The sequence below is a fragment of the Chrysochloris asiatica genome, unplaced genomic scaffold, assembly GCF_000296735.1.
Source record: "Chrysochloris asiatica unplaced genomic scaffold, ChrAsi1.0 scaffold00290, whole genome shotgun sequence".
Classification (NCBI taxonomy): domain Eukaryota; kingdom Metazoa; phylum Chordata; class Mammalia; order Afrosoricida; family Chrysochloridae; genus Chrysochloris; species Chrysochloris asiatica.
In genome coordinates this window covers 2,176,469-2,198,285 of record NW_006408808.1, presented here as the reverse complement: position 1 = coordinate 2,198,285, position 21,817 = coordinate 2,176,469, and positions in this window count along the sequence as shown.

The window sequence follows — 21,817 nt, the reverse complement described above, 5'->3', positions numbered from 1 at the left end:
GACAAACTGACAGACGAGTGGTGGCTGTTTGGTTTTAAATGGAAACTGTCACTTTAAATTTTGAGGAGATCTGTGCACATGTGTAGTAGAACCCTCTAGGGGAGGGGGTGGGGTATCCATTCACTCAGGCATCCCCTCTAGTCACTAGAATGGAGGTGCGCAGACAGCGGGAGACCAATGTACAGATACCATAAAAGAATGCCCACACCTGTATCTCTGTGGTTCTGTCAGGCATTCGTGGCTGTTCTGATCCTTCCACACTTGGTCTCTCTCTAGATGGTGGCTCCAGGAGTAGCTGAGTGTCTTGAATTAGAAAGCAATGGATTTCTTGATTCTACTACAAATTCCACTAGCTGTAAGCCTTCCAATCTTCTAAATAATCCTTTATATGTGGTTCAGAGTTCTAGCACCATCTCCTGAGCCTGCTTGGTCCAGTATTCTGTGTTGTTGTGGACAGAGCGCTTCACTGCACTTCCACTGGATCCGCCATCTTTTAGGTGACATAGTACGTGCTTTGAAAAATGCGTATTGAAGGAATGAAGTCTAGAAGTGTTAATAAGCCTGGGGCTGAGCAGGATTGGAAAAGAAAGGCTTCCCAGGGGACGTGACAGCTGAGTTTGATATCAGAAAGATCCATAGGCATTAACCAGACCCACAGAGGAAGGTGATTATTCTGTAAAAACACACTAGCTAACATGTGAGCAGCAACATGGTCAACTTGAGGAGCTAGGAGGAGGTTCATGGAGTTGGAGCCCAGAGGATAGGTGAGCATGTGACTCGCTCCTCAAATGCTGGGAAGGAAGTGTTAGAATCTTCCCAGTAACACAGGGAGGAAGGTACTGTAATTATGTCTGTTTTACAGATAAGGAAATCAGAACTTAAGTAGTTCATGTAACTTGACCACTCTGTAAATCTAAGCTGCAACTTAGAATTCAAGCCAGGCACTTTGATTTCAGATGGTTTGATTTTAACCTTATTGTCTTTATCCCCTAACAGGAGGGACCAGTCCACATGGAACCTTGGAGTTAAGTAGACCCCTCAGTTTGGCATCAGAGAAGAGCAGATGGCCACAGGCTGAATATCTCCCAGATGAGTCTTACAGACCTCTCAGATCTGCACTCCCCACCCCTGCCTCCCAGGTAAGGGATTAGATTGAGTGTCAAAAATTTAGCTTCTCCTTGCATTGTCCTCCTTCCAGTCCACATGGGAAAAAAAAACAGTCTAAACTCTCTCCAGGTCTGGCCATGTACCAATAAGATCCCATCACAGACTATTAGAGGCTTGTGACCTTGTTATGTTGGAGGATATGTTACTTTAAAAAGAGTGTTAACTAGATTGCTAGCAGTGTAATGTGGGTGGTTCTCAACCTTGGCTATTCAGTAGAATCACTTGAGGGAGCTTTAAAACATCTTCATGTTCAGGCCCCATTCAACCACTTATATCAGAATTTCTGGGGATGGGACAAAGGCATCAGTATATTTTCCAGAGTTCCCCAGGGAGTCCTGGTGTGACACTGTAGGATAAGCATTGAGCTGCTAATTTCCAGGTCAGTGTTTCAAACTCACAATCCGCTCCTGCTCCTCTGAAACCTACAACAGGGTGGCTGTATGCTAGAACAGACCCCTCAGCATTTAACAGCAGTAAAGGTCAATGTGAGAACCACAGCCCCTTTCTACTCCAAAACTGGATGAGAAGTCAAAAGCATCGGCATCTCCTGGCAACTGGTTAGAAACCCAGACTCTCAGGCCCCACCGTACACCGACTGCTTCAGAATCTGCATTTTAACAAGGTGATTCCTGTCCATATCAAAGTTTGAGAAGTCTTGTCCAATACTGTAGTCACTGTTGTTGTGAAGTGCTGTCGAGTCAGTTCCGACCCATAGCGACATTGTAGAGGGTTTCCAAGGAGCAGGTGGTGAGCTTGAACCGCCAACCTTGCGGTTCAAATGGCTTTACAGTCTGGCACATTAACCCACAATGCCACACCAGGACTCCACTGTAGTCACTTTGTTGTTGTTGTTAGGTGCCATCGAGTCGGTACCGACTCATAGTGACCCTGTGCACAGCAGAATGAAACACTACCCAATCCTGGGCCAACCTCACTATTGTTGCCACGCTTCAGCCCATTGATGCTGCCACTTTGCCAGTCCATCTCGCTGGGGTCTTCCTCTTTTTCTGTGACCCTCCACCTTACCAAACATGATATCCTCCTTCAGTGACTGGGGCCACTTGTTAGTAGTTGTCATTGATGAGTTGACCCTGACTTACGACAATTCGAAAGACTGCCTAGTCCTGTGCCACCCTCATGATAGTTGTGAATGGGATTCCATAGGATTTCCACTGGCTGGTGTTGGGAAGTAGATCACCAAGCCTCTCTTCCTAGTTTTCTTAGTCTGGAAGTTTCATATGTTCAGCATTACACCAACATGCAGCCTCCACTGTCTGACAGATGTTGGTGGTGCATGAGGTACTTTGAGTGGGAAGTAACCAAGGTCTTGTGCATGAGAGGTGAGAATTCTACTGCTGGACATGATTGCCTTCAATTATGTGTAGCTGTTTAGATTGAATTTAAGTTAAATAGAGTTTAGAATTCAGTTCCTCAGTCTCCCGGTCACATTTGGTTACCATACACTGGACAGTGCACATATAGAATATTTCTGTTGTAGCAGAAAGGTCTGTTGGGTAGCACTGTTCTAGAACATTTTAGAACATAAAGGGGTAGTAGTTAGTCATAGTGTTTATTGGATGCTTACAGGCATTCAGAGAGACAGACAATGCAACCCCCATTAAAGGACATTAAGTGGGCACAGAGGGGATACATGTATCTAGATCATTTCTTTTCTGTTCATTTAAGGTAACTAAATAACACAGCCATGTTCTTTCTGAGCCCTGGGTAAGAGCAGGTTGTGGAGTAGGGGGACAGATGAGTGAGAAATGTGAGAATCTAGCTCAATTTCAAGTGCTGGAACAGAACGCAGTGTAGTGAGCCCTGGTCCCCACCCTCTCCCATCAGTCTCAGCTCAGGCAGCAGAAACACACTGCTAATCACGGTGCAGAAAAGCACTTGGCAGCCAGATGTGACTGATTTGTGACTCACTTTTCCTATTTGCAAATAGGAAAAGTGGGCATTTTGTCAGCTAAATAGTAGCCATGCCGGAGTGTGACAAGGCTGTGGGTTGAGGCTGGTTTTCTTTGAGGGGTGGAGTTTGGGGGGAAGAGTTCAGCAGGCTCTTCAGTGAAATCTTCCTTCTCGTGGGGGAAGGCCAGGCGATGCTTCTGCACACCAGCTGTTGGGTGACAGACAGCAGGATACATACTGCAGGTGAGCTGAACTATATGTTAATGAGCAGCCAGACCATCTGTGGGGAATGAGACTTTGTTTCCTGGGAGCAGGATGCTGTCCATTTAGACAGCCACTCTGCCAGTTGATAGGAGGTGATGGCAACGCTCAGCAAGAGGGTCATGTGTTTGTTTACACGTTCCTGTGCATTCTCTTCTCCCAAATCACCATGAGCAGGATGGGTTAAAAGGATACTAAAGCAAGATGAGCCAACACGCCAACAAAATAATTGATGCTATTACCAGGTACCATGTGCCACTGGGTACTGCTTCCGTCTTTGGAAGATGGCACTTTGTGACTCAGTTTGTACTGTTAAATAAAAGTGCTTTGCATTTTGAGGAGATTTGTGGTTGTTTCATGAGGTTGGTTTTCATGACTGCCTCAGGAGGAAGTCAGAGCAAGTGTCAACACCTCCCTTAGAGGTGAACCAAGCACACTAGTAGTGAGTTGAAAACTCCTTAAAGCAATTATTCATTTATTCATGACTATGTGTTGAGAACCCTAGTAAGTATCCATCTCTAAGAATGCTTCTGTGTGATCTTTGCTTTCATGGAGCTGAAATTCTAGAGAGGTTGACAGATGAAAGAAAACTGAAGTAAATTATTAAAGTAGGCAATCACAAATGATGGTAAATGCTATAAAGTAAACAAAAGAAAAGCAAACCCAAAAGGCTTTAGGGAGAATAGCTGAGAGAAATATGGAGTTACTTTGCTAAGCTGACTTGCAAAGGTTTCTCTGCAGAGGAGACATACTGAGGTCCAAGGAGTGGTAGGGACTCAGCCAAGGAAGATTTGGGAGAACATTCCAGGCAGAGAGGGGCACAAGCCGGAATCACGTGAGCCATTTGCACATCTAAGGAAGACCTGGGTAGCTGGTGTCCATCCATTAGAGACAGTTATTTGAGGCTGAGCTCTGAGCTATTCCCACCTCTGCTATAGCTAAGGGAACTTATGTCTTAATCCTCAGTTTCTCTTTCTCACCGCTGTTGAATGACAGTCCATTTTGCCCGGTCCACTCCATGATTAAGAAGATGGTGTAGAGAGACTGGTCTGGAAATGTGAACAGAAGGCCAATAGGGCTTCAGATGATGTGGATTCTGAAGTCTGGGTGTTAGCAAAAGTTGGAGTACAAAGTTGATGATAATGAAAAACTGAAAATTTTTAGTTGTTCAGAGACTTCAGAGCAGCTGTCACATGTGGAGAAGAGGCAACGACACCGCAGTTTGGATTTGACTTGAACCTTTCCAGGGATGGTTCCAAGGTTACTGTGGCTTGTATCTGTGCTCCTTTTATTACCCCGAGAGTGGATTACAGTATGTCAGCTTGTGGACCCTGTGGTGGCCAGCATGTTGCTGTGATGCTGGAAACCATGCCACCACGATTTCAAATTCTAGGAGGGTCACCCATGGTGGGCACATTTCTGTGGAGTTTCTAGACTAAGGCAGACTAGGAAGGTGATCTACTCCCCAAAAATTAGCCACTGAAAACTTTTTAGATCATGACAGAACATTGTCTGACTTGCTTGCTTTGGACAAATTATTGGGTGGGATCAGTTGATGGATGAGGACTCATGTTTGGAGAATTAGAGGGGCAGTGGGGATGAGGAAGACCCCTGCTGAGATGGACTGGTACAATAGCCACTAGAAGGGCCTTGGACATGTCGGTGATCGTGGGAATGATACAGAACCAGGCAGTGTTTCATTTTGTTCTTCATATGGTCACCACGAGTTGGAGTTTGATAGTAGCTAGCTAGCTCTTTGTCTATGGACTCATGGTGTGGCACTGTAGGATGAGCACAGAACTGGAAACTACAAGGTCAACAGTTCAAACCCACCAGCTGCTCTTCAGAAACCATATACAGGGTTGCTGTGAGTCAGAACCAACTGGGAAGTCTCATCTGTTTCCCATGCTGAGGCTGGTGGTTTTGAACTGCTGACCTTGTGATTAGCAGTCCAACTTGTAACCCTCAGTGGCATGAAAAAGTTGGCATGGGAGATGGAGTTTGAACTCCTCTAACTCCATAATGGGATAGGAGGGGAATCATACTCAATAACAGCTCAAGACGAATTCCTATTGGACTGAAATCAGACATGCCTCCACCCTGCAGCCTTCTTTACCAAATTTGACACCAACTATCCTTCTTCTTCTCTCCTTCTCAGCTGGGTTCAATAATTCATTGTGGTGAGCACACAGAACTCAGACACCATGCTCAGTGATGGGGGTTTGTTAGGAAAGTTAACAGGTTACAATTCAGGATTGGAAATGCTCAGGGCACCATTCTTTCAGCTAGAACAGCCTATTCCCAATCATTCCTGTAGACACACCTCTTCTTGTCCTGGTCACTCACTCAGCCACAGGGCGCCTTGGTCTGAGTCCTGCTCCAGCAGTGTTATAGTGCTCTTTTAGCACTGCTGATAACTGCAGAGGGCATTCCACTCTGCTATACACTTCACTCTGAAAACGCTCGGCTCTAATTCCACAGTCAGCAAACCTAGCCCTCCAATTAAGTTCCTAGACGCACCCCACTACACAAGTTAGCCTCCTACCCAAAGGTGCTCCAAGAGCCAGGAAGCCCACTGTCCTGAGGCTCACTCATGGTTCCATCGCTGCTGCTGCTGCTGCAACCACAGTTGCTGTTCCCCCAGTGTCACAGATTTCTGTCTTTGGGCCAAGGGAGGTCCAATGCACATGGATCGAGGCTCCCAAAGGATACACTCCTCTCCTGGCTTTTCTCCCTTGATGGTACTGAGATCCCACAATTCTGCTGAGATGGGCTTCTTTTATATCTACATTAGTGTTCCAAGCTTTTGCAATCAAAATGAACCCTGTTAACAATCGCTTGTAGCTGAATCATTTAATCTTATCAGCATCTTCTTGTTCAAAGCTTTTGCAATCACAGTGAACCCTGTTAACAATCACTTGTAGCTGAATCATTTAATCTTATCAGCATCTTCTTGTTCAAAGCTTTTGCAATCACAGTGAACCCTGTTAACAATCACTTGTAGCTGAATCATTTAATCTTATCAACATCTTCACCTACCTTCTGTTACCCAGAGTCATCAGGAAAAAGTTGTTTGGTGGGAGTTACAAAAACTATGGCTAGAAGAAATACATTCACTATCAGCTCTGGTAGCGTAGTGGTTACGAATTGGGCTGCGAACCTTAAGGTCAGCGGTTCGAAACTACCAGCCGCTCCGCGGGAGAAAGATGAGGCTTTCTACTCCCGTAAAGATTTACACCCTCGGAAACCCTGTACAGGGTCGCTATGGGTCGGAACCGACTCGATGGCACTTAACAACAACAACATCATCTAGAAGGGAGTCCTGGTGTGGCACTGTGGGTCAATGCACCAGATTGCAAAGCTGTTTAAATTGCAAGGTCGGCAGTTTGAGCTCACCAGCTGCTCCTCGGAAACCCTGTACAGGGTCGCTATGGGTCGGAATCGACTCGACGGCACTTAACAGCAACAACCATCATCTAGAAGAGATGGATTCATATAATAATTCAGCGTACCCACAGATGGGTTGTTTTAAAGTATGACAAGCCACAAGTCAAGACTTGACTCTCAACTGAGAGCTGTTCATAGTACAGCTTCCCAAGGGTTGAAAAAAAAGGAGGGGGGGACCATTTGCATATAAAGATTTGGGCTAAAGTTACTGTAAATAATATAAGATTCTTTCTTCTTTAATCAAACACCAGTTTGCCCAGCAATAATAATATCTTCAGTGACCATTAGGTGTGGGAATCCTAACGTACTATTTGGAGCTGTGTTTATTGTGAGCTGTGTTCATTGTGAGCTGTGTTCATTGTGAGCTCATAAGGAGAAGCAGAAGGAGCAAATGATAACTATAATCCACATTTCTGGAGCACACATTGCATGGTATACACTACTCTAAGCAAATCGCATCATTGTTTCATTTATCGGTATAACAAGCCTGCAGCATTGGTGTCATTTACATCACCATTTTACAAATGAGAAAACTAAGGCAGAAGTATTAGAGCTCATAACTTGCTGTCTTGGGTTGAGTTTTTGTTGTTGCTTTTGTTGTTAAGTGCTGTCCAGTGGGTTCCAAGTCACAGCGATGTTGTATAGGGTTTCTGTGGACCAGCTGCTGGGTTTAAACTGCGAACCTTGTGACTCAAAGTCTAGTGCTGATCCTACAGCGCCACACCAGGAGTCCATGGATTGAATTATGTCTCGTCCCCAAAGATATATTGATGTCTTAAGCCCCAGTACTTGTGAAAGTGGCCTTGTTTGGAAATAGGGTCTTTGGAGATGTTCGTTGTTAACAGACAGACACAGAGAGAAGGCAGTCATTAGTGACAAAGGCAGAGTTTGGACAGGTGCCGCAAAGTCAAAGAATACCAATGATTGTCAAGAATTGTCAGAAGCTAGGAAGATGTAAGGAAGGCTCGAGAGGAAGAGCCTTCAGGGAGAGCATGACCCAGTCGATGGGTTGAATTCTGACTTCTATCATCTATGACTGGAGAGAATAAATTTCTGTTGTTACCATCCACCCAGTTTCTGGTCCTTTGTTATGGTAGCCCTAGGAAACAAATACAGTGGCACAGCCAAAATTTGAACTCTAGCAGTTTGGCTCCAGAGCTCCTGACCCCCACACCACTCCCATTGGTTGCAGGGTTTGACTCAATGTGGCCGTTGTTTCTAGAACACTTGTTCTAGAACCCTGATGGCTCATTGGTTATGAAATTGACTGTGAAGCAAAAGGTTGGAGGTTCTGAACCTAGCAGCTGCTCTGTGAGAAACAGATGTGGCAGTCTGACTCTGTAAAGATTTAGTCTTGAGTGTAGCACTGTAGGATAAGTAGTGGACCACAAGGGCAGTTTGAAGTGCAAGTTCAGTGGATCAAACCCAGCAGCCGATCCTTGGAAATCCTATACAGGGTTGCTATGAATCGGAACCAACTCTTTGGCATTTAACAACAACAAATCTTTGTTGCTAAGTGCCATCGAGTTGGTTCCGATCCATAGTAACCCTGTTTTAAGTTCTTTAAGGAGTCCTGATGTAGCATTATAGGATAGGCACTGGATCACAAGGTTGGTTTGAATCACAAGGTTGGTGGTTCAAACTCACAGGCCGCTCCTTGGAAACCCTATACAGGGTGGCTATGAGTTGAAAGGAACTCGGCAGCACTTAACAGCGCAAGTTGTTTAAAGGAGAACTCCCAGCTGCTCTGTGGGGGAATAATGAAGCTTTCCGCTCCCATACAGACTAACAGCCTCGGAAACCCAATGCAGGTTGTTATAAGTAAGAATGGACTTGAGGGCGCCTAACAACTGCCACCTCAACAAAGCTCTTTAATGTAGCATCTAATGTGGTTTAGTCCCCAAGTCATTTAGTTAGGTATTATTATTCTCCCATTTTACATGTATGAAAACTGAGGCTTAAAACAGTAAATCATTTGTCCGACCCCAAAGACTGAGTTGCAGACTGACACAGATTTCTTCTTTGAGAAGAAGATGTGGTCACTCATACCCCTCTCCCCCGCCCCCATGGAAGTGAGCCTCAGCCACTTCTTTTCAGTCTCTAAAGACTGTTGGAGTCCTGGTGTGGCACTGTAGGATAAGCACTGGACTGCAAGGTCAGTTTGAGCGGCAGTGGTTGACAGTTTGACTCCACTAACTGCTCCTTGAAAACCTATAGAGTCGTTATGAGTTGGAACTGGCTTGAGAGCATTAAACAAAAACAAACAAGACGTGTTGGAGATTTGGGGACAAGTTTTACTGAAACTCCCCAAGGCACTAGCTTTCATATTGGCTGGCAATTATCTACTGATGGGAGATGCCTAATTAAACAAGTCTAGGCACTCTGATTTCCTTAATTCAGGTTTCTCCCCAACCTTCTGTCTTCCGCAGCCTCCTTTCTTCCATCTCTTTACACTCTGCTTCATTGATCTCATCCACCCCTGGGCGTTAATACCCCTGTGTTTAGATGCATCCCAAACCCTCATCTTCAGTACAGTCATGGCTCCAGTCTCCGTCACCTTAGTCTCACCTGCTGCTGGGACTTAAGCACCTGGACTTTTCCTAGCATAGTACCTCACCAAGGTGCCATGGGGCTCGTTGTTTATATATTTATCTGTTTAAATCATTCCACAGCTGCCGTGTCAGCTTTAGGCTCACACATACAGCCTTCTCTAGAGTATTCCCCTCAATAAGTGGGAGCTATCCTCACTAAGAGAACCTGAGAGGGTTTATACCTATCACCTTCATCTGCCCTCAAACGGTAAAGGGATCCAGGAATATATGGATATCATACTGATAGTGTCTGTCCCCAGAATTAGTGCAAATCCCTTCAAGTAGCCATAAATACCTCCAGGACCGGATTGAAACCTCTCTCTGCTTCAACCTCTGTCCCTTTGCTCCCTCCGATTCCTCTGCCTGGAACATCACCCTCCCCCTTCCTCCAGCTGTCAAAATTTTACTCATTCTTTGAAGCCAGTGGCATTCAGAGGTGTGTCTAAGGTATGACAGGCGTGGCACGTGTCCTTGGCACCATTTGATAAGGCACCATTGAGCAGCTCCTATGAACCACTGCAGAGCTGTGAGAGGTCATTCAGCAAGTTAAAATGAATCCTGTCATAACTGAGAGTCTCCATAGGTCTAGGCAGACTGTGATCTTGCTCTGCTGAGTGTAGAAAGATGAAAAAACTGGGGGGCAAAAAAGAGACTATGAGCACATCATAGAAAGCAAGAAAGGGGCTACTGTAATTTTCATGTAGTGCCATGTTGTGTTTGACTTGTATTTTTGTGATGGTATTATGGTTGTTGTTAAGGAGCGGCTATAGGGTTTGAACTGTTGACCTTTTGGGTAGCAATCCAGTGCTTATCCTGTAGTGCCACACCAGGACTCCATTAATGAGCCTGTTGTTAAGTGCTGTTGAGTCAGTTCTAACTTATAGTGACCCTGTATAGGATTTCCAAAGAGTGGCGTTTGGGTGTGACCGTCTGCCCAGTGCTAGCGGTCCAGTTCTCATCCTACAGCTTCACACCAGGACTGTACCAGATGTTTGGGCAGGGTCACAGAATCTCAGTGCTTACCAGAAGTGCTATTTTCCATAGACATGTCTCTAGAGGATAATGCTGCTCATTTACCCATGGTGCCTTTCCAAATTGTCCTTGCCTTTGCAATGTGGGTTGTTAGGTATGCACAGCTCATTTGGCACCAAGATTTGTATTTTTTAAAGGTGGGAAATGACAGCCATGTTAGAGCCAGCTACTCTACACAACTAGTCAGGATGATACCTTCTCAATAGGAGTAATACTACCCCCAAGCAGGCAGGAATTGATTCTTAGAAGGGATTGCATGTTTTTTCTGCTCCTTTTACATATACAACCCAAACATAGGCAGGGGCTTATGAAAGCATGTGGGAAAACTTCATTCTTTTTTTTTTTTTTTAGTAGGGATCATTTTTTATTTTCTATTTTCAGTGATATATGTTAAATATTTCAAATATGGATAAGACTTTGTTGTTGTTGCTAGCTAGTGCATTGAGTTGGATCTGACTCCTAGTGATCCTAGGTGCAACAGAATGAAACATTGTCCTGTTCTACACCATATTCAAAATTCCTGTCCTATTTGAGCCCACTGCTGCTGCCGCTGTATCAGTCTACCTCATTGGGGTTTTTACTGACCCTCCACTTTCTTGCTGACCCTTCACCCTTTTGATCAGAAGTCCAAAGCATGAGACATAAAGTCTCGACATCCAGGCTTCTAGAGGGCATTCTGGCTGTACTTCCTCCAACATAGATTTGTTTGATCTTCGGGCAGTCCATGGTACTTTATTTATTTATTTTTTTAATGTTTTATTGTGAATTATATGATAGTTTACATGTTTACATGAGAGAACTTTAGTTTTATATTCATTCCATCGTATATCATTTCGTTGCCATGGTTCCAATCCCCTTCATGCATCATCAACCAACCAAAGGGTATATCCTGGAAACCCGCCCCCTACCCTCCCTCCTCCCCCCAAGTCTTCGGCCCACAGTCCCACTCCCTCTCTGGATCCAAAGTCCCCAGCCGCTTCATCACTGCACGTCATTGTCTCTGTCTCTATCTCAGGCATCTCTGGTTCTCTGGGTAGGGTCCCACTCTTGGCTCTTCTCCGTTGATGGTCCTAGAGACCTCCGCTCCTAGACTGGAGAAATAATTGCTCCCTTCCTTGCTATAAGACATCTACCTTTGTACTTCCAACCCTCATAATCAGTCCTGATAACCATTATTCACTACAGTATCACAAGTTACCCATCTGTATTTCATTTCATTAGCTCCGCCTAGACAGATTGGATAGTACTCACTGGAGATTCTGCCTTCCTCCATGCCCCCTAGCTCTAGGTTCCCTCTTGAAAGCTTGTAAGCCAGTCACTTCTTGCCTTTGTAGTCCCCCCCCTCCCCATTTGGGTATCCAATGTCCAAGTTACCCATCTCTGCCCACTCTGTGTGTGGAGGGGGTGGGAATGTTTCTTGCTGTAAGGATTTGGTCCTTCTTTTGAGTGGCTGCTCCATAGGTATAGGTCAAGTTCATCAGATTGTATCAGCTCACTTTTTTTTTTTTCCTCTTCTTTCTTCTCCTGGTTGAGCTCTGATTATCTAGTCATCTGGTCCAGGACACATGGGTACCATCTGCAAGTGGGGGTGCCCTTTCTTCACATCAGCTGGTAATTCCACTCTCCACTTGAGTCCTCCGTGGCCACACCACTAACTCTGGGCCCAAGAGTCCCCAGGTCTCCTCTCACTGCTTGCCAACCAGGTCCCCAGCTGGGTCCACAGAAGCCCACTGAACATTGTAAGGCTTAGCTTGCCGCTTCATTGCTGCCTATCGGTGATGCGTGTGGTCACCAATCAGAGCGTTTATTTCCGTTGAGTCTTAGTCTTGGAAGGGGGTTTGCGTTGAGAGGACCCGACAACTTGTCATTCTCTTTTAACTACATTTTTTCCAGAAAGTTTCTGAAGCTCCCTTGAACATACCTTCTTGTATATAAAATACATAAATAGATATACAGTGTATCTGTGGTACTGAAATTTCATGGTGAGGGGAGCAGGTGATACAAATAAAGTAGCTCTAAAAATGGTTGCAAAATGCCAGTTATAGTTTTTTTTTGGTTGTGAGTAATGAAATCTAATTCAAACTGGATTCAGAAAGACTGTGGGCTTTAGGTCTGGATTAAAATAATGTCAACAGGGCATCTTCTCTCTATTAAATCCATACTCTCTAAGCAGTGGTCTACAAAGACCCCTTTAAATGCCAATTCCTACTACCAGCTCAGCCCCCTGCTGCCCACCACCCACCCCAGTGGGGGTGGGGGAGTGCTTTCTTCTTCTTACAGAAAAGTCCTCGAAAGGACTCTCCTTGGACATAAGTCCATCCTTTGAGTGAGAGGGGCCAGGTGATACCGAGTTAAATCCTGAACCACAGGGGAGCTGGGTTGTTGTCAGAACAAGGGGGAATGGCCATAAAGAGGCAGAGACCGAAGAAGCCCATGCTGGCGACTTCTGAAACACAGGCCAGTCCTAGCAAGCCTGGAGTAGACAGCAGTGTGGGCATTAAGAAACCCAGGCATAAGAAACACAGAAAGGGAAGATGTAAGACCTTCAGTACTGTCTGAACAGGTTCCTGATTTCTCTTGGTAATATAGAATAGCAAGAAAGACAGAGTTTCATATTCTGATAGGTGTCAGGCTCTACCAACCTCTCAGAAAACTGTTCAGCCTCACACACAGAGTAGAATCGAGTGTGTAAGGCAGTACGCTGTGGGATGAAGAATGCAGTATTAGGACTGAACTTGACCTCCACTCCTTACTAGCTCTGGTCCTGGACAGGTTTCTTACCTTCTCTGAACCTCGGCTTGTAGAGAGGTTTACAAGAACCAACATACGATGGGGACCTTACCTGGTGTGTGGCTCATTTTAAGCGATCTATGAATAAAAACTATTTGGGAGGATAAACTCATTAATAGGCAACAAGTTTAGAAGATGAGATTGCTAAGGTCTCTGAGTGGCTAAACTGAGTGAATAATTTATTATGTGGATCATTGGGAGTTTTTGAACAGGAGACAGAAAAAGGAAACATCTGTGGGTAGGGGGAGAAAGAGAGTGAAGCCTGGTGTGACCTTCAACGGATGACATGAAGAATGATAGAAGAAAGCTGCTTCTGTTCGTGTTCAGTCTGCATTATGGTGGTTGATGGGAAATGTAGGTGGTACATGCAGGTGCCAAAAGTTTCGCAAGAAGAACAAACATTTACAACATTGGTATTTGGTTTCTTAGGGAAATCCATGCCCATTGAGTGGATCCCAACCCATAGCAACCCTATATGACAGATTATAATTGCCCCATTGGGTTTTCAAGGCACTAATCTATGGAAGCAGAGCTCTGCATCTTTCTGCTGTGGATCGGCTAGTGATTTCAAACTGCCAATCTTTTGGTTTGCAGCTGAGTGCTTAAGCATCCACCTCCAGGGCCCCTTTATCTAGGATGTTGTTGGTTCCGACCCACAGCAACTCTGTATAGGGTTTCTGAAGAGCAGCTGATAGATTTGAACTGCCGACCTTATGGTTCATAGGCCAATGTGATCTACAGCACCATACCAGAAGTCTGAGTTTTCTAATTAGAAACCTTGACTTAGAAAGTGAATAGATATTGGAATTAGAGAAATTGCCTTTCATGATTCCCCCAATTTATGGAATTCTTCTCAGAGATGACTATTTAGGGCCAGTTGCTAAAATGGTAGAGACTAGTTTCAAAGTGACATCATCAACAATTCTGGTTAGGTCAGCAACACCAGTTAGTCCATTCAGATGTGTGAGTGTGGACTGGAAGGAGTTAGACAGTCTATTTCTTACTTTATTTTCCTTCAGACTAAGGCGTGAACATCTGTTGCCTTTTCCATTCAGCATTCCTTTTTTACATTTGTCCCAGACCCTCCCCTCTTTTTGTTTCAGAAATCACTGGTTTCATATGACCCTTCTCAGACCATCAAACTCATTAGTCCTCCCTTCTAGCTAAGCAGGTGAGATGGCTTCCAGACCTGGCCAATTGCAGTGCCTGTCCCATCTCTCCAGTACCAGTGATTGGACCAAGTACAGCCTATCAGAATCCTTTTCTGGGGATTCAATTATGGGAGCCAGAAGAGAGAAATCTGTCTTCTGGATGTTTGTTTTTTTAAGTGCCATCTAGTCAGTTCTGACTCATAGAGACACTATATAGGGTTTCCAAGGAATTACTGGTAATGTTTGAACCACCAACCTTGAGGTTAGCAGTTCAGTGCTTATCCTACAACGCCAAATAAGTGAAGCATTGTTATTGTTGTAAAGTGCCATCAAGTTGCTTCCCACTCATAGTGAACCTTGTACAGGGTTTCCAAGGAGCAGGTGATGAGTTTCAACTGCCGATCTTGTGGTTCAAACCAACCTTGCAGTCCAGTGCCTCATCTCACATCACACCAGGACTCAGAAGCATGCAGCCCACTGAATTCCCATATTTGGAAGAAATCCACTTGTAGTTGGAAAGAATACATCCAACCCACATAGAACTGAGACATTGAGGAAGGCTCGGGCAGAGAGAGACAGACAGAGAGAGCTCATTGTCTTTTGTGTCACTAGAACCCCAGACCAGTTCCACAACTTAACTTTTCAACTGCATAAGTCAATAACAATTCCCCTTTTTACTAGAGTCGCTTCTAATGGGTTTCTGGCACTTTCAGAATAGTCTAAACAATAAACTGCATTTACCTGCCTGCAAACTTATCTACCATCTCAAAATCGGGTGTGTTTGGGAAATTGTGAATTCTGTACTCCAGTGTCCACACCCGTGTTGGGTGCCCCTTTGGGTAGGAATGAAATTTCAGGACATTGTCCTCAAAGGAAACTTTGAGCGTTGTATTTGGAAATGAGAGAGGAAACCCGGGAGAGAAGACAGAGAGGGCAGGAGGAAAAGAGAGAGAGAGATTAATCAGTCTTTTCAAGCTCAAGTCAGTGTATTGGGAGCGTAAAACGAAGGAAAGCTGGTAGGGACATTAGTGCTTTTAGTGGATGGGATAGTGGAGAGTCTTTATTACTAGGTAGTGAAAAACCAGAGGGTCAGGAACTTTTCCCATTAAAAGGACATGAGTACGTTTTTTGTTCGTAAGGGATGACTAACCCTCCTGGTGGGAGCTAACTGGGTTACAGTGAAGTTGTATAACCTATACATTTGACTAAAGGGAATTCACCTTCTCACCCTCATCAAAAAGAGAAAGTCAGAGAAGTAAGAATATCAGCAGTGGAGGCCCGCCTTGCAGCTGGCCAGTGCTCCCAGCAACACTTGAGATGTGAAGTCGTCAGGTTTCCTTCCTACCTCCCCCTGTGATAGCAGCACTGCAGCCGGTGGGCATTTGAAGGGATCTTTCAAAAGCAAGTTTTAACTGTACACAATTTTCTTCTTTGTGAAAATTTAGAACCCAGCTCCCCAAGTGAAATGAGTCATCTACTGCAACAACCCCCCTTATTTCAGCTTTTACAGATGCATATTGTTGTTGTTAAGTGCTGTTGAGTAGGTTCCAACCCATAGCAACCCTGTACAGAATTTCCTAGGAGCTGCTGGTGAGCTTGAACCACAAACTTTGTGGTTCAAACCGACTTTACAATCCAGTGCATTAACCCACAGCGCCACACCCAGACTCCGTGGACACCTCTACAGAGGGTTTATATATATGTTTGTGTGTGTGTGAGCACATGTTTCTGGAAATATATCTGGTGATTATTTGAGGGTCCATATTAATAACCCATATAATAAAACTAGGTTCTGTAGTATTTGAAGTCAAAATTACTTTTAGATTCTAGGCTGTTATCAATGATAAGAACATTAAAATGCCTTATGATGGTTTTTTGGGGAAATTCTTTCTCAGTGCAATTTTCCAGGCAACTACTTTCATCCCATGGAATAAACTCTTGGCTGTATAGCAACAATTCTACCATCAGCAACGCATTTGAAAGGCTATACTTTGTGATTGGTCTGTTTTGTGTGAGGAGGACATTTGCTCTTCTCCTTGCCTAGTGGCGCTTTTTAATTGGAATGATTTTTATTTGGTCTGATTTCCTGAAATAGAATCTATTACCTGCTTTAGAGACACCAGATAATCAATCTATCACCAGAGAGAGTAAACTGTGTTGGGGTCCTCCTCTGCTTAACTGAAAAGAGACCGGCTTACTGGGGAGGCAAGGAGGAAGGGAGTTGGAACATATTCAAATCTGATATTATCGAAACAGTTTGTGTGTGTTTAAGAAGTAACCACGAAATCGGACATGCCATCTCCACCCCAAACCCCAAACCGATTCTGCTCCAATAGCCAGGGCTGCTTCAGTTGTTTCAGAGGTTCTTTGGAACGCTTCACTTCTTCCTACGTACAGCTCCCAAACTGAGCAGTGTTTTTAGGGAAAATCAGTTTGTATTGACCTGTTGGACAGTGAGTGGCCCTTTACTTCTTATTTGTCCTGCTCTGCTTACTGCAAAGAACTCTTTGAGCAGGTAACCAGGAGAACAGCAACCCCACCCCAACACACACATACACACATGACACACACAGTCACGTGAAATTGATTGATGCCCAGGACTTCACAGAGCAGACATATTTAAATCAGGCTAATTAAGCCGTCTTTTTGTGGAAGTCTGAAAACCTCATATACAGACCTCACACTTGCCGAGTTCTCATTTCCACCAGGTCAAAGTTAGACAGAGTCAGCTGGTGAAAACCTGACTCTGGCTCATAGAATTAAGCCAGGGCTGCCCAACAAGAGTGCACAATGGAATTCTTTTCAGAGAGACAGTGAGGATAAGGTCGCCACTTGACTCCTGAGTATAGGGTCCAGGTGTGACTTAATGTATTTACCATTAAATCAGTCATTTTAATTGTAAGTGTACAATTCAGTGGCATTAATTGCATTCATAATGTTGCACAACCATCACCTTTATTTTCTCCCCCAATTTTTCTGTCACCCTAAATATAAACTGTGTACCCATTAAGAAGCAACTCCTTAGACCCTAAAACCAGGTAACCTCTAATGTACTTACTGGATCTATGAATTTGTATATTCCAGATGTGTCAAATAAGTGGAATTGTATAATATTTGTCCTTTGTGTGAGGCTTATTTCACTGAACACGATGTCTTCAAAGTTCATCCAGGTTGTAGGATGTTTCGGAACTTTATTTCTTTTAATTACTAATATTCCAGTGTGTGTATGCTGTTGTTAACTGCCATTGAGTCTGTTGTAACTCATTGCAGCCCTGTATAGGGTTTCTGAGGAGCGGCTTGTGAGCCTGAACTGTTGACCTTGCCGTTCACACTAACTTTCAGGCCAGTGTATTAACCCTCAGCACCACTGCACCATTTTATTTATCTATTCATCTTTTGATTTCATTTTACTTGGATTCACAATCCACACTCATGGAAGCAGCAGTTAAGAAATCCTGTGTCATATTGCATTAGGCAAATCTGCTGCAAAAGACATCTTTAAATTGTTAAAGAACAAACGTGTCACGTTGACAGCCAAGGTGTAGCTGACCCAAGCCATGGTCTTTTCAATTGCCACATACTCAGAAGATAGCTGGAGGCCAGAAACGAATGGACACATTTGAATTAAGGGGATGGTGAAGAATATTGAGAGTATTCTATCAATATTCTTCCAGAAGAACAAACAAATTTCTCTTGGAGGAAATATAGCCAAAATGCTTCTTAGAAATGAAGATAGTGAGAGTTCATCTCTCAGACTTTGGACATGTTACCAGGAGGGGTCAGTCCCTGGAGAAGGATGTCATGCTTGATAAATGGAGGGTCAGCACAAAAGAGGCAGACCTTCCACAATGGACTTAACAGAATGACAACTGTAGGGATGAGGTTGGACTGGGCAGTGTTGTGTTCTGTTGTACATGCAGTGACTATGAGTGGGAACGAAATTGATAGCATCTAACAGTATTGATCTGCTGATTAATATTTTGGTTATTAAGAATATTGTGAACAATGCTGCAGTCAACATGAAATATCAGTTTGGCTATGTCAGAAGTGATTAGGCTTAGGACCCACCGTACTTTGGTATGACTTCTTTAGTATAAAAAACAAAACGTCTTATTTCCAAACATAGTCATATTTACAGGTACAGGGTTTAGGATTTTAATACATGTTTTGGGGAAAAACAGTTCGATCAGTAATTGCAGGTATACATTGCTTTTGGTGTTAAGTGCTGTTAAGTTGGTTCTGACTCACAGGGATTCCGTATTGGGTTTCCAAGGAGCAGCTGGTGGGTTTGAACTGCCAGCCTTGTGGTTTGCAGTCTAATGCTGATCTTACAGCACTGTTAGCTGTTAATAATTTTTTAAGTGCTAAGAAATCATAAAAAGAGGAAATTTATTTTTACCTGGAATCAGGGAAAAATAATTATGAGTTATACTTGTAGTGGGTGCTCCAATTTATCAGCTCACATAAGAATTACTACTTTTGACTCTATCAGCAGTCCTTCTCAACTAGGGACAATCTTATCCACCAGAAGATATTTGGAGATGTTTGTGGTTGTCACAACTTGTGGAGTTAAGAAGCAGGGCTGCTGTTATCTGGTGGATCATGGCCAGGGATGCGGCTGAACATTCTCCAATGCAAAGAACAACCCAACACAACACAGAATGTCAGTAGTTTCAACTTGGAGAAACCCTGATTGGCAACGACCTTTAGTAGCTGATACGGTTATAACAAATGGGTCAGAGATTGAAGCTACGAGCAGCTGAATTACTAGGAAGTGGACTCAAGGCCATTCAAATAGGTGGGATGTGGCCGAGCTGAAGCAGAAGTCTTTGCTCACAAATCCCTTCCCCCCCCCCCCCCCCGTTCACCTAGGAAGCCTGTCTACAGACCCACTACCACTTCAGCCAAGTCCACGGTGGCACGCTTCCACACACAGGCTGAGATTTCAGGTACTGAAGCAGCCTAGGACAGAAATTGGTTCCGGTGCAGATACTTTCGATTCCACTTGGCAGAGGAGTAGGGTGGATAGGCCTTTTTCACCGGTTGCAGAGACGTTCTAAAAATAAACTCTAGGTGTATAGTTTCTTCCATCTCTCGAGAAGCTTTAGAGCTAAAAGAGGGCTGCTGAATCAACATTTTGGATCCTTACTTCTGCTGAGAAGTTTAGTGGAAGAAATACTATTGGAAGTTCTTCATGATTTCTTATACCATGTGCACCTTCCAGTGAGCTCACACTTCTGCAGCTAGGCTTGCAACCCTCCCCCACTGCATCCCGTTATCCCATGTAAACCTCTCAATACGACATCCTTACTTATGTCTCCACTGGACAGAAAAGGAAACCGAGCCCCAGAGAGGAACAGCATGAATTGTCAAAGGGCACACAGTTTTCAGATGGCACTCAAAACCCAGGTCATCCAACGTCAAGTTCAGATTAATATCTACCATGGTTCTGAGCCCACAAAACTAAGGTTCTGTCTGAGGTATTTGTATATGGGTGGAAGGTCCTGTGCCATCCTCATGGTCCCCAGCATGTTCAAGTCCACCATTGTGACTAGTGTGGCAGCCCATCTCACTGAGGGTCTCCCTCATCCTCACTTGCTGTCAGCATCACCAAACACGATGCCCTCCGCCAGTGATGGAGCCCTCCCAATGACATGCTCAAAGCAAGTGTATCAGACCATGTTCTGTTGTGATCCATAGGTTTCCATTGGCTAATATTCAGAGGTAGATTGCCAGGTCTGTCTTCCTAGCTTGTCCTAGTCTTGAAGCTCTGCTGAATCCTGTCCACCGTGGGTGGTCCTGCTGGTATTTGAAACACTACTGTCCTAGATTCCAGCATCACAGTGACACAGAGGGTGGGACAGGAATACAAAATGATTCCTGTTCACAAGGCATTTCCCACCTAGGAGAGGAGGCTAATTATAAATGGTAAGTAAAATATGAAGAAGGGTAGGAATATGTGCTTACAATGACTCTAGATAACATGCTTCTGGGAGCATAACAAACCCCTCAGCCAAGCCCACTGCTGTGGAGTCGACTCAGGTTCATAGCGGCTTCGTAGGACAGACTAGAAGTGCCCCATACTGTTTCCAAGGCTGTAATTCTTAAGAGAGGTCGACCAGCCACCTCTTTCTCCTGCAGAGTAGCTGGTAGATCTGAACCACTGACCCTGCACTTTTTAGCTGAGTGCTTAACCACTGTACTACAAGTATCCCTTGGGAGCACACGGAGAAGCAAAGGAAAGCTTTTAGTGGAGGAACATCAGGGAAATCTTCAGGGAAGATGTGACACTTGAAATGAAGCTTAAATTGTAGACAGTACAAAAGTCTAATACCCAAACCAAACAAGAGATTCACTTGAAAAACGTGATTTCTGACTTCAGATGCTTATAAAAAAAAGTCTCAAATTCCACTTTTAGCCAGTCCTCAATGACAGAGCTTCAGAACTCCATGCAGTTTCTTACTGTTGCTCTTTTTTCTCTCCTTTCATATTTGAACAAGCAGCCTGAGCCCTGTAAACTTCAGCTGGGGGCTGAAACTGTATTTGGCAGGCTTCACAGTTTTATTGTCATTGTGATTACAATAAGTTTATGATGCAAACCCTATTATCACCGGTATCAGTACTTTTTGCTTTTCCAATTATTGCTAATTTTTAGAAAGTAAGAAGAAGTAGGCACTCTTAAAACTGTCAAATAATGTGCTCACAGTGATGACAACAGTGCCAAAAATAGACCTCTTGGCCAGCAAGCCACACTCTGATGCCCTGGCTTGACCCATCCATTTAACAACCGAGAGCCAGAACCCCGATTGTTCTGTGTGAAGGATGATTTAGGGCTATTAAGGCAGAAAGCAAAAATATGTAGGTAATATAAATTCATTCATGGATTAATTTACTCTATAAGGATGCATTTAATACTGTAGGATAAACACTGAGCTGTTAACTTCAAGGTTGGCAATTCAAACTTACCAACAGCTCTGCAGGAGAAAGATGAAACTGTCTGCTCCCATAAAAACCTACAGTCTTAGAAACCCTACATACGATTGCTCTGAGTCAGAATCAACTTGATGGCAGTGGGAAGTGGGGTCTGCTAAGCAGCCTTGGGGGCACAGTGGGTTAAGATTTGGGTTAATCTAAAGGTTGGTTATTTGAACCCACCAGCTACTTCAAGGAAGAAAGATGAGGCAGTCTGCTTAGGTACAGATTTACACTCTCAGAAATCCTCTGGAGCAATTCAACTCCATCCTGTGAGTTGAAATCATCTCCGCAGCACGGGGTTTAGTGTTTGGTTTGAAGTGCTTGGTGGAGTTCCTGGTTGACACCTCTCTTTGGAATGGGCACAAATACGGATCTTTTCCAATCAGTCGGCCAGATAGTTGTCTCCCAAATTTCTTGGCAGAGATGAATGAGTGCCTCCTGTGCCGCCTCACTTTCTTGAGAGATTTCAATTTTCATTCCATCAATTCCTGG